The sequence below is a fragment of the Pinus tabuliformis genome, chromosome 3_1 (genome assembly GCF_031772625.1).
Source record: "Pinus tabuliformis cultivar Carrire ecotype Pingquan chromosome 3_1, CPIR1, whole genome shotgun sequence".
Classification (NCBI taxonomy): Eukaryota; Viridiplantae; Streptophyta; class Pinopsida; order Pinales; family Pinaceae; genus Pinus; species Pinus tabuliformis.
This window is the reverse complement of record NC_142301.1, coordinates 759687532-759701617: the sequence shown is the minus strand read 5'-3', so window position 1 is coordinate 759701617 and position 14086 is coordinate 759687532. Positions and strand designations below refer to the sequence as shown.

The following is a 14086-nucleotide window of genomic DNA, read 5'->3' as shown; positions in this document are numbered from 1 at the left end:
TGGGAGTTTCCATAGGTTTCTTTATCCACTCTTTAAGGGCCTTCTTTGTATTTTTTATTTTTTTCTCCCACACATAGCTTGGGGAACCTGAGACTTCTGTACTCCATGATGTTTGAACTATTTCAAAGAATCCTTCTCTTTCCGCCCAAAGAGGACTGAAGCGAAAGGGGATAGGGCCTAGATCCTCTTCATCTTTCAGATAGAGGAGGACAGGTTTGTGGTCCGAGATAAGCTTTGGAACGATCTTATTGATGACTATTCTTTTTCCCATCATTATAGAGTTGCTGATGAGGAATCTATCCAGCCTTGCTGCGATATGATTTTCTCCTGTTCTGTTGTTGGTCCATGTGTATTTGCCTTTAACTGGCTTGAAGTCTACTAAATCCCTCTGTAATATTATGTTCTCCACTGTGGTAAGAAAAGGGTCTCTTGAATAAGTCCCTCCTCTCTTCTCTTTAGGATCAAGAATTATATTCAGGTCACCTCCTATAATTATGTTCCCGGGATTGTTATGGTCTAGAAACTCTGAGAGTGTCTTCCAGCACTCTCTCATTTCCTCGCAGTGAACAGGAACATACATATTAAACAAGGCTAAGTTGATATTACTCGCTATATGTCGCAGTTCAATAAATATCCAATGCTGGGTCTCGAATGATATTTCTATAGAGAAGGAGTTCTTTGCCTAGGATGTTCCTATTCCTCCATCCGTGCCTCTTGCACTCACAACCTTTCCAGAGTCGAATTTCCATTTGGTGTTATTGGTGCTTAGAAGGATCTCCCCTTCTACTTTTGTTTCTTGGAGCATGAGGATGTCTGTGGGTTCCATTTTCAAAAGGGCTTTTATGGCTTCTGCTTTTGTGGGATTCCCCAAACCCCTACAGTTCCAAGAGGTCAGCTGCATCATTTACCACTTGTAGGGGTAGGACCTCCTCCCTTGGGAGCCCTAGGCCTGGTATTCCTCCCAAGTGTCATTTCTATGATTGCTTGACTACCAAGGGTTTTTTGTCTTTCTGACTCCTCTTCTCTAGTTTCCCTGTTTGTTCTTCTTCCAACCTTTTTTGCTGGCCTTTCAAATGTTTCATCGTCTGATGAGCCCATATTCTCTGTGGTTTTTACATGGATCTATGATATCTTTATTCTCCAGCTGAGGTAGATCTTCTCTCTCTGCCTCTGGAGGGTCTTAGGGTGGCATGAGAATTTCAAAGGGATTTTTGTCCCCCTCATTGTTGTTTGTGTCTCTGCTTCTGGTGTTTTGATTTCTTGCACTTCCATTACCTGCTTTATTCTCTGTCTCTTTAGCCTTATTTTTGTTGTTCTGTCTGCTGCTTGTTGGTTTCTTTGCCTGTTTCCATTGTTCTCCCTTTTCCTTCTCTGATGCCTCCTTGTTTCTCTTTTTGCAGTATCTTGCGAAGTGCCCGTACTCATGGCAGTGTCGACACTTGAAGGGCAGTTGTTCGTAGTCGAGCTCTTGGATGTGAGTCCAATCTGCCACCGATAGCTTTATTGCTTCAGGAAGCCTGATTTCCAGGTCAACCTCCACACAGATCCGAGCGCAGGAGAATTGATCCTTCCTCGGAGCCTGATCTATGTATCTCCCTAGGGCATTGCCGATGGATTGAAGTGAGTTCTGACTCCAGCAATGAAGGGGAAGGTGTGGGAGGCGCACCCAGATAGGTACAGCCTTGGGCACATCTTGTGCTGGGTCGAAATCTGGAGACCATTTGTTCAAGTAGAGGCCTTGAGGGCCCATGAAGTATGGCCCATTTCTGAAGATCAGGCTTCTGTCCTCTACATTGTCAAACACGAAGACGAAGAACCCTTTGCCTACAAAATGGCTCTTTATTCCTTCGTTGACTAGTGGTAACCAGTTTCTTTTAACCCATTCTTCGACTGCTCACGGGGATGGCCACAGTCTGGTAAACTGGCCAATGAGGCCTCTTTCTGCGAGTTTCAGCGCTGATCTGCAGGTTTCTTCCACAGGCAAGGTCACTGTGGGGATGCTGTCCAAGTTTCTTCCACAGGCAAGGTCACCGTGGGGATGCTGTCCAGTTTTTTAACAAAATTTTGCTGCGGCCCTGAGGGCTGGCGTTTTCTTGCAGCAGCTACAAGAGTTTTGAAGGCTTCGAGCTCCGGAGGTAAGGGAGGAGGGGCCGCAGGGCCACCTCCAAGCTCCATGAGGGAGATCGCGTGGAGGGGAGTCGATTCAGGTGGCGCGGCTAGGGTTGCAGCAGCACAACGATAGAAATCACAAAATTATAATTTTAAATGGTTCTTACTATAATTAAACTATTATTGAAGCATACAATTAGTTAATCTAATTTTAAAGATATAATAAATTTTATATTATTTTAAATTAATAAATAAAAAATAAAACAAATATAGTAATTTAATATTATTTTCATGTAGGAAATGATGATGTAATATTTTTTAAATTCAATTGATTTAATTTATTATTATTTTTTAATTTAATTTTTTTATAAAACATATAAAATAATAACAAAAATTATATTATTTCAAATTAATAAATAAATAAAGTAAAATAATTATAATAATTTAATATTATTAAAAAAAATCATTATAATAAAATATTATTCAAATTTAATTGATTTTAATTTTATTATTATTATTTTTTTTTTTTTTCAAAAAATTACAAATCTTTACCTAAAATATATATATATTTTTTTCAAAATTTAAACTTGTAAACCATAAAACTTTATAATTCTCAAACTATGTTCTTCTCATAACTAATGCTGTGAAGACCATTCACATTTATATAGAAAGGAGTTGTCAAATATCTATCATTGATAAAGTCAATTCTTCCACCAACAACTTTTATTAAAATGTCAACAAAATAAACATAAGCATAGAAAGGAGTTGTCAAATATCTATCATTGATAAAGTCAATTATTCTCAAAACAAATTTTATTAAAATGTCAACAAAATAAGCATAAGCATATAAAAGAGTTGTCACATACCTATCATTGATAAAGTCAATTTTTCTCAAAACAACCTTTATTAAAATGTCAACAAAATAAGAATAAGCATCGAGATGGTGCTCATGGCACTTCAAAGACCACTTTATTAAAATACTAAGGAAATAAGCATTGAGGTGTTGCTTGAAAGATTTACTACTGACCATACCACTCCAGAGGTCAAACTTAGCTAAGATGACTTATCTAAACCTAAATAAATAATGTGTAAGAGAAGATGAAAAAGTCCTGAAAATACATAACTTTTTAACACAAAAACATAAATTAATGTAAACTTCATACTTTTACATGTATAGATGTGCTTGAACTAGGAGAACAATGACCCTGTCCTAATCTTATTGATAGAAGTCATATGATGATGCATCCTTGATAATGTTTCTGAGGCCACCAATAGAGGACGTAAGCATCAGTAGAACTCCCAAGATAATAAATATCTGCACAGGGAAAACATATCGAATCTCCTTTAATTATCATATATCAATAAAATTAGCTAAAACTTATCACATTTAAGAAATATTTGGACATAAAATACATATCTTCTTTTTAAAAATGTATAGTACAACTCTTACCATGGTGTATTTTTTTGTTAATTAGGTTTGGAGTAATTTATTTAAAAATATTTCAGATTAAATTAAAAATTATTTAAAATTTTTAAAAAATAATAATAATAATTTTATGATAAAATTTGGCTTTATAAATAAAGTATTATTATTAAATTAAAATAATTATAGATTAAATTATCTTATATTAAAAATTTCAAAATAGTTTTTAGAGTTTTCACATCAAATATGGAATAAAAATTCTTAAATATCTGCAATTAATCAATAAAAATAACTCATATGCTTTTATGCAATTAATAAAAAATATAAATATAAATTATATCTTAATTAATTACTATTATAATTAAAAAAAATATTATAAAAAAAATTACTTATAACTTATTGCATATTAATCTAAATATTAGTCATTTCCTAATAATGTTTTTTTGAGATTTTTTCTCTCATAAAATATACAAAGATTTTCATCTTTGTTTATTTAAAATGGGGTTTTTTTATTATCCATAATTATAAGAGATTTATATTTAAAAAAGATTGTGTTTAAACCAAATCATACAAAACAAAACACCCATGTAAGGAAAGGGTTCTTAGCTCTATACGATTGAGAAAGGGTTCCTAGCTCTATATAATTCAGAGGATCTAACCATTATTAGTAATTCAATGTGCCCAAAATTTCTTTCTAATTTAAAAATAAATAGCAAATACAAGATAATGCAAAATCAAAGCATATGTAATTATGTTTTGGTGTCTATTTCTTATCATTATAGTATGGGGAATTGGAGTTGAGTATAGTTGTCCTTTCTTCAATCAAATCTTGAATAGTTGTTATTGGATTTTTCATTTCTAATTTGCTTTGGTATTAAGGAGATTTTTTTGATCCCGATTTGATCATTATATATATATATATATATATTTATCTATAACGATGCTTTTAGAGTAGAAAAAGTGGAAGAGAATTAGCTAATAGGACAATTTTTACCAACCAAACCTAGTTTGACAATATTTTGAAGCATCAAACAATAATATTTTTTAACAGTAAAACCTTACCACTTTAATAGATCATTTACATTACATCACATCAAAAATTATATATATCTTTTAATTAATTTTAAATTTTATATTTTTAATAATATATTTTAATTAAAACTTTATCATTTCTTTAATTTATTTTTAATAATACATATTAAATAATATTATTTCTATTCTCTAATATAATATAATATAATATAATATAATATATATATATATATATATATAAATATAAAAAAAAAAAAAAAAGTTTTGGATGACTAACCCAATTGATGATCCACGAAAAGCTAAATATCTTGGGCTTTTTAATGGCCAACCACATAATGCAAGGCAACTGCATCAACATGACATTCCCAAGAATGCAGATTTAGTTTACGAGATTGAAAATTCGGGGTTCATACAATAGAAAAACGAATTTAGATAAATACAGTATACAGTAAGAAGCTTGGTTTGCAGAGTTACTCACAAAGTAGGTAGTTGGAGCAAAAGCAAATCCTCCAAAGAAGCCAAGCAGATCCCCAAAGAAAGGGAACGTGATGCCAATAAAACAAGTGAATGCTGCCAATAAGAAAGGTGAAGGAGTGTCAGAGAATAATAGTTGCAATAGTACACTAGAGACTCTGTGTTGTACCGATTGAACGAAGCATCAATAGTTTTTCGTTGTAATTTCATACTTGGAAGGGGCAAATAAGGTATTAGAACCGATCAGACTTACCAACGTAGGTAGATCGAGCTACGATGCGAAGTGGCAATCCTGGAGGTAAGTGCATTCTCTTGACCAGAATAGTTTCAATCATATCAAATACCGGCATGGCATAAATCTGCGAAGTGCACACAAGAAGATTTCGAATATCACATAGCATGACTATAAAGTATCACAACAGGTCGGCCCAAAAAAAATGAAATTGCATGAGTTTTAGTTTTTTTTAGAGAGAAAAAAGGTTCAATATATTATATGAGAAATATAAGAGTCCAAAATTATTTGGATATATCTAAATTGTTCTAAAATAGTTCTTTATACTATATAGTCCAATAAACACCTATATTCAAAAAAGTACCAAAATATCTAAGTAGCTAAATACTATCAACTATCAAGTTTCTGTGACCAGTAAGGACTAAAAATCTAGCAAAACAAAATCTTGGATCTGAAAAGTGGTTCCTTCCGAAAATATCTCGAGATGCCAAAGTCCAGGAGAGGAGGTGAGACCCATTTTAGAAAGTGTATCGGCTGTAGAATTTTTGTCCCTGCTGATGTGCTCAATAGTGCTATCAACCATGGGGCTCCAGTAGTAGTTGATCCTGTCTCTCCAACTGGTCAGGTGCTGCGCCAAAATGAGATTTCTCCTATTTACCGAATCAACCAATATCTTCGAATCTCCAAAGATAGCAACCTACTGTATGTCAAGGAAAATACAAAATTTTAAAAGTCCTGTGAGAGCTAAGGCTTCAGCCAAATTATTGGAGCCATGACCGCGGTGCCAGAAAGAAGAAAAGTGTGTAGAATCATTTATCTTGATGTGGAAACCACAGCCACATTGTCCCTTTTGTGCGGCCCCATCGAAGAATGCAGACGGTTGAGAAGACTGTACTGGTAATGACCGAGCGGGAAATTTGTTCTTGTGTTTGAGTTTCTTCTGAGAAAGAGATTCTAAATATACAGAGATAGAATCCAAGGTTTTAGCCACATGGATAGAATACAAATTCTACGCCATAGAATATGCTGCTCAGTGCATCTTATAATCCATCCTTGGATCGAACCCTGCACAACAAGTTTAAAACCATAAACTCTTTCTAATTCCTGCCAAATATGAAAAGATTGCTTACATTTTAGAAATATATGCAAATTTGAATCCTCGTCAGATCTGCATAATGAGCAGATGTTTGGTCCATTCCATCCCCGCTTCATTAAATTCTCCCAGGTTAGGTTTCTATTGTGAAATGCAAGCCAAGTAAATAGAATCATCTTCGTTGGGCAACCATCTTTCCAGAAGATTTGAGGGAAAATAGAGGAACCAAGTGATTGCTGTCCGACCAACTGATGATAAATTCCATTAACAGATACGTCCTTCACCTCATTGGAGATGTTCCAAGATAGGAAATCCTAATCTCTTGTTCTGAAAATACCGCCATTCTATAACCTCAAACTGATGCCATTCCAATACTGTGCAATCTCATGGGGTATGTTCAATTCAACAGCATCTTTCCACCGCGGAATGTGGCCTATCCATTCTATCGGTCTAAAGATATTTTAAACTTGCAAGTGCTTTTGAGGGATATGTTTCAGTCGTCGTCTTTCTCCTTTTTGGAAGAGGGGATTGTATATCTCAAAATATTTTGGGAATTTTATTTAGATGAGAGTGAAGTCAAACTATTGATTTCGCAAATTTGTTTTAAATATTTCAAAACCTGTAATTTAGTTACACTGAGTTCTAAAATCTGAGTCTCTAGATTTTGAAATATATAAAAAATTCTATAGAATTTTTTTGGAAGAGAGGATGGTGGATTTCAAAATATTCTAAAATCTGAAGTTGTAGATTTTGAAATATATAAAAAATTCTATAGAATTTTTTTGGAAGAGAGGATGGTAGCTTTCAAAATATTCTGGGAATTCCACTTATATGAGAGTGAAGTCAAATGATTGACTTCGCTTATTTTTTAAAAAATTTTAAATATATAAGAAATTCTATAAAAATGAGCAAAGTGGATAGTTTAGTTTGATTATAGATTTCAAAATATTCCAGCCATTAGAATCAGTAAAGTCAAACTATTAACGGGACTCCATTTATGTAGAATTTCTCAAATATTTCAAAATCTGCCACTAGTTACACTCAGGTTGTAGGGAACAAAACTTACTCTAAGAAGCTCAACAACTTTTCTCTCATTAATTCTATATTCAACAAAAATACAACTTTTCTGTGGTTAGTTCTATATTCAACGAGAATTTGTAACTTTTGATGAATATTTATCAATTTTTTTCTAGGCAAAAGCCATTCTTATTTTTATTGTAAATTTCAAAATATTATCAAAATTCTAGAAACATAAGTAAAGACAAAGTAATAACTTCAGTAATGGCTATAAAATTTCTCATATATATTTCAAACCCTGCAATCCAGTTACACTCAAATTTTAAGAAACAAAACCAACCTTCCTCACATGCAATAACTCTATACTAGATTTGAACCGACCTACCGTAGCTATATACTCAGCAAGACTTAACCTACGGCACTCTGTCCCAACCCCTCAATGATTTACTTATTTGAGTCTAAGTTACTTATATAATAACACCTGTCCCAACCACTTACTAACTATTTTATTTATAATTGTTGATATTAAACAAACAAAACTTTACACAAATAGAGAAACAGGGAAAGGCTTAGAAATATACTTGATAACTTCCGATGACATGGACAACCACCATAAGATTTGCCATTGCAATAAGCCAGGTGGGCTTGTCGAGTGTGATAAGCACATTGTCTTCGACGGTTTGTCCAAAGGCCCAATAGCCAGCAATCGCAACAGGAAAGTAACAGGCAGCAACTACTATATATGCCAGAATTACACCCTTCCACATTGGGATCTTCGATGGCCTCTCAGGACTCGTAGGAATGGTGGCTTGAATTTCCAGAACCACGTTGTGTCCTGCATATGCAAATGCGACCTGTCCCAGCGCATTAAACACACCGAAGACATTGTTACTGCGGTGGTATGCCTATAACCATAGGATACATCAGGTTCTTGACCATGATGAACAGAAGCTCCCCAAGCAATAGTGGAATAGCTGCACAAAGTAACAACACCCGCATTTCAATCAATAGTGGAATAGCTGCACAAAGTAACAACACCCACATTTCAATCAATAGCAGGCTACCAATGAGTTGAGTAGAACCAGTAAAAATAAAAATTAACATAGATTTATCTTCTATATGTGTACAGACATATAAGAACCACACAGAAGTAACAAACATGTTCTCTTACTCAAGCTGTAAAGCACCTCTGCCTCTCCTTTCTTTTCTGTTGGACATGTTTTGTTTATGAATACAGATAATATAAAATAAAAAACACATGGAAGTAACAAACATATTCCCCTACACAGGCTGTTGATCACCTCTGTGTAATATACCTATACCAACAAACAAATAAACACCACGTGAAATCTCCCAGTTATCATCCCTCCACTTATACATGCCACGGCTTAGCGAGAGTACAGCAGGAATAAACACCAACGGAAACAATAGGGAACTTGCCCCTCACCAGATCTTTTTGGGTTTTGAATGCCCACAAGAGTAGATTAACCAATATGTCTCGGCTCCTCCACATTCAACACCCCCTGCACTGTGCACAAGGACAGATACAAACATTCTTGGCCAGAAAAGAAAATCACAGAGATAGTGGCTACAGATCAGCAAATATTAACACCGAGAAAGATTATCAGCCCAGTTATGAATTTCGTCAGGCAGCATAATTGTGACATCTGGTATCTGTTGTAAAAGAATCGTGTCAGGGAGCGCTAGAAGGGTTAGTGTTGCCTCCAGGCAGAGAAAAAACTCATGCTGGAGATTTGCATACAAGCGTGTGACAAGAAAATGAGGAAGTGTAGCAAACATCCAAAAAGGCAGCCTGCATACTAGATAGTGGTGTAGACAGGCAACGCGAACAAATTGTTGAGATGAATGAAATTATGAAGGTTGTATCCAAGGTTTAAAATATACGGAAATTAGAGGACAAACAAAAGGAACACCATACGCCAGAGCACGCATGTATGACTTAATACAAGCAGACCATAATTTTTTTGCAGATGTTACATGCAGACCACAATCTGGGTGATTCTATTGGAGTTTACACGGGACTGCAAGAACAACTAGGTCAGAGGATGAGCATATACAGAAATTCATTGTTGCTCCTAAACAGAGGCATATGTAAAAGGAATACAGATCCTAATGCATACCATTTAAAGTTGTATGGCAAGCTCAAGTAACCATATTAAACATTGAAACTCAACTATCCCACATGGTATAGCATTCACAAAATTAGAGGCTAATATAAAAAAATATAAGAAAAAGTTAGGCAACTCTAAAATACCAGCCCCAAAGCATAACAAAGTAGAAAGTTAGTATCAGGATATATTATAGAATGCAGGGCTTTATAACTAGCTTAGTTTGCAATATAAGATTTCATGGTAAAGGATAAACCAGATGGTAATGTGCTTTATGCATTTTGCATGTTTTATACCACACATTTGATTCAGCATTGATTGCTGCATAGCAGAACATTCGACTGGGAGTCTCAGATCCCATATAAGAGCAAGCAGTTTTGTTCGCATGCCCTCGGGAAACAGCACAGGGTGCTCTCAGGTACAATGGAATCTTCCTGTATATTCTGCTTTAGATAATTGTTTCTAACGCCCAGCAGCTAATTACCTTCACATCCGGAACCATGTCCATGCCACAACCCAGATTGTTTTGCCTGTATATGGTTTTGGTCAGCCGGGCCAGACTTCAATTGGGCATCGTTTCACTGGTGGGGTCGAAATCCACCACAGTTAAGGCAGTAATTGGTAGGCATAAAGGTGAATCTAAGAGTCGGCTCACGACAACAGCAAGAATATCTAAGAGGAGAAACTACATCTTGGGGTTCTACAACCAAAATGATTTGCTTAGAGTAGTCCACAAATTGAAGCACTCGATGCCCTGCTTCATTTCTCCATTATACATGGAGTGCTTGTTTTATGTTGGGGGCATTCAAAGGTAAATTGATGATAAGAAAATTATAAAAGCATGTACAAACAGAACACTGAAATTCAACTTTTCCACAGCACATTCTGGGACTTCTCTAACTTCATCGTTGGTTAAATATCTTTGGCAGAGACATGTTTTCTAAATTTCTGAATAACCATTCAAACAGCACTTTGGAATGACTTACTGAAGTTTTGCTGGCAACCATTTTCAGAAAAAATGACCCCAGGGCTCCTACCATTTTCAAAGGCCAACTCTGATCAAGTTTCTATACGACAGTCCAATCAGAGACCAAGGCTCTGTCGACCATCCTGCTTTCCCTCTAGAAAATAACTTAGTTCCTTCCTGCACAGTAAACTCGGAGAACAAGACTCTATATGCCATCTTGCTTTCCCTTCAGGCAATATCTTAATTAATTAGAGAACGAAGCTCTGTAGACAATCTTGCTTTCTCTAGGCAATAAACTGATTCTATGCAGGGAGATTAAGGTTTTATATAGTAAATTCTTATTTCTTGCATAATCATATCAGAGAACAAGGCTCTGAAAATGGCTTAACTTATATTCAAAGTGTATCCTAATCTATACCCGAGGATTGAGGATTTATATAGTAGAGAGAAAAATCATAATACAAGATAATTGAGAATGAGTATAAGGATACAAAGTTTTTCTTTCCTGCACAGTTATATCGGAGAACAAGACTCTAAAAAAGACTAACTTACATTCAAAGCTTATTGTAGTCTGCAATTTGTTACATTAATAGTTATTATAATGGTTCAAAATAAAAGGAAAACAAAGGATTCAAACAAACCGAAACTATGTTGAAATACAACCATGTACAGCACCAAATAAACTTAAACTTACCTTAGAGACATGATTGCTGCTGCAAGTGAAATTCCTGCCACTGAATTGAAATTTGGCAACTGTGCTAGGAAGAAATGAACGGAGCCAAAGATGACTATCCAATAAGACTGTCTGATCTTATTACAGGAGGAGCAAACCATATCATGAAACTTCATCAGTGATTTGCCACCTGTGACCATGTAAACTATATCCACACCCACTTCCACTATCAATTGTTGTGGAACAACAATCCATAGACCCAGTTTCTCCCCAAATGCATGTTGCCCAAGCTCATGATACCGATCAAAACGCTTCCCTGGAACCATTTCATGCATCTCCACCATCTGCCAGAGTGTGTATAAAGTAATTACCCAAGAAAGCACCAGAACTGTCACACCTGGTCCCCTGAACATTAAACAGAAAAATAATAACAGTTATCACCTATGAAAATCAGATGGGTATAGATTCATCTCAACCCTGCTTTAATAAGAGACGATAAGGATTAAAAATAACTAGAGTTGAGAAGCTCACCCCAGGTTAACATGAATTTATGCTCGTAGATATAGTATATATATAGTACTTCTCCTATGTGGGTAGGGGTGTTACAGGAAGACAGGGCACGCACAAAGCACATTATGTGGGTACGGGTGTTACAGGAATACAAGGCACACAGAAAGCGCATTGTGCGGGTAGGGGTGTTACAGGAAGACAAGGCACACACAAAGCACATTTCAACCTGCATTCGCTGTAAAGTCCCCTACCTTGCCTTTACCTAATTAATATATAAACATGCATGGCTGTCTGCACACAGAAGAATTGTGTGTATAAACATACATGCCAATGTTTATGCATACGCCCAGATCTTAAAGGCAAGGCACAAGAGATATGATAGATCAAAATTGAACTTACCATCCAAGCCATGTCATTGCAGAAGGTAAGCTGAGGACTCCAGCACCGACCATTGCAGTGACATTGTGAAATGTTGAATACCACCATTTTGCATTTCGAGAAGATGTTACAGGAAGCCAATCATCTTCGATTTTCTCTTTGGCCTTATTCGTCTGCAAGAGAAAATCAATTCACTTTTAAAAAATATTTCAACCAATCATCAAGAATTGCATGGTTATTTTTGTCAAATGGAAGGATTTTAAATATTCTGCTTTCAAACTTGGCCAGTTTAAAGCCATCGTGTTTTTTTGTTTGATTCCCGTGACTTAAGAGTGGCCACAAGCAGCAAAGTTCAAATTTCTCTGATCTTTTCCTGAATCATAATGACTTCGAATATCAATGAACTTCTCCTCAACAAGAATCAGAAGAAAAATGTGTAATTAAAAAAGAGAAAAGCTGACGACTAATTTGACAGAACGACCAAGAAACGACATACAAAAATGCAAACAGAGCTTTGCAGGACGATGGAAACACAGAAAATCAACGCACAGATCATATTTTAACGCTGCAAATCTTGATAAATAGGAAACAGGAAAAACGCTGAAGCAGTAATCGTAGGGGCGATTGAAAACTGTAACGAGTTGGACCCACCCTTTTGACCTCTATGCATGGCAATTAAACAATGGGCATGGAAAAACTTGCCTCTCTTTCACTCGTGCCTGCCATTTTAAAGGTTGCAGAGCTTCTTATCAACACTAGATCAGGATTATCAGAAGCTTCGAATCAGCTATAACTCTCGAGGAATGAAGAGAAACTGAAAACTTCAGCCAGAATCTCAACCCTCAGAGAATCTTTGCGCACGTGAACGAGAGAATGATGAAACTGTCCCCCTGAATCTCCAAGATATTGATGAACTAAGATACTTAACAGAGATATTATTTTCGCATGTGATCGGGAGAGTGGTGAAATTCTCCCCCCCTCCGAATCTCCAAGAGATTGATGAATTAAGTAATCGGGTAGAGGATCTGGACGAGTAACTGATTGAACGGACATTCTACATGAACTTGACACTTGACTTCCCCATATAGACTGCTGGATCAAGGAATCCCGTCATCATAGATAGACGACTCAATTCCAGATCGAGTCGGTAATCGAATTGACAGGGATGACAGGTTGTCTTCATTTAAAGGTTTAAGGTTTTTATGGAATATGTTACTCGAATTTGAATCTTTGGCTCTATTAATTAGGTATGTTTTTTTTGTTTTCAAGTAATATTCAAATATTTAATTTCAAAAATAGTAAGTACTTTAGGTTTTAATTATATTAGGAAATTTTGACTTCGGTTATGTTTATTAGTATATCTAAATATTTTGCTTTAAAAATAATTAATAATTTTTGTTTGAATTTAATTTAGACATTTTGATTTCAGTTATATGTAGTTTTTTATTCTATTGGTAAATTTATTAGATTGATGTTACTAAATAACTTAAAAATCAAAATATAATTTTATTAGTAATTTTTGTTTGAATTTAATTTAGACATTTTGATTTCAGTTGTATGTACTTTTCTTACCTTATTGACAAATTTACTATTGATGTTGCTAAATAACCTAAAAATCAAAATATGATTTTTTTTTTAAATTAAATGTAATAAATTAGTCAACATTATATTTATATAGTAATATCTAATTTCAACTTCTGCTAATTATTGATTTCACAATAATCATCACAACCATTAAACAACACTTCAACATTATATTTTATTGTATAATTGTGTGAATGTTTAAAAATGAAAAATTAATTAATGTAATTCTTGAAAAGGATCACAAAGTGAGGTATGAAAGTTTTATATATAAAATAATTGTAAAAATTGTGAAATGAGTAAAGTAAATAATAATGAATGTTACTTTCGTTTGGCATCCTTAGTGTAACTACTTAATTTTGAACTTTAGGTGGAGTCTTAAAATACAAGTGCAAGTTTGAAAGCATTAAGAAGAGTTCTCCATCATTACCACAATTTTCTTTGTTTCACTTTACATTAATTCTCCTT

General features: G+C 34.8%; 1 pseudogene across 1 annotated transcript; it reads right to left on the bottom strand.

Moving 5' to 3' along the window:
- Positions 1–3000: 3000 nt before the first annotated feature.
- On the bottom strand, positions 3001–11576 carry LOC149189604 (lysine histidine transporter 2-like; annotated as a pseudogene). The gene is made up of 6 exons (XR_016256420.1): positions 11171–11576; positions 7962–8354; positions 5292–5397; positions 5043–5134; positions 4842–4910; positions 3001–3424 (listed from the first exon to the last, which is right to left on the bottom strand). The product of XR_016256420.1 is annotated as a lysine histidine transporter 2-like (transcript).
- Positions 11577–14086: the final 2510 nt, after the last annotated feature.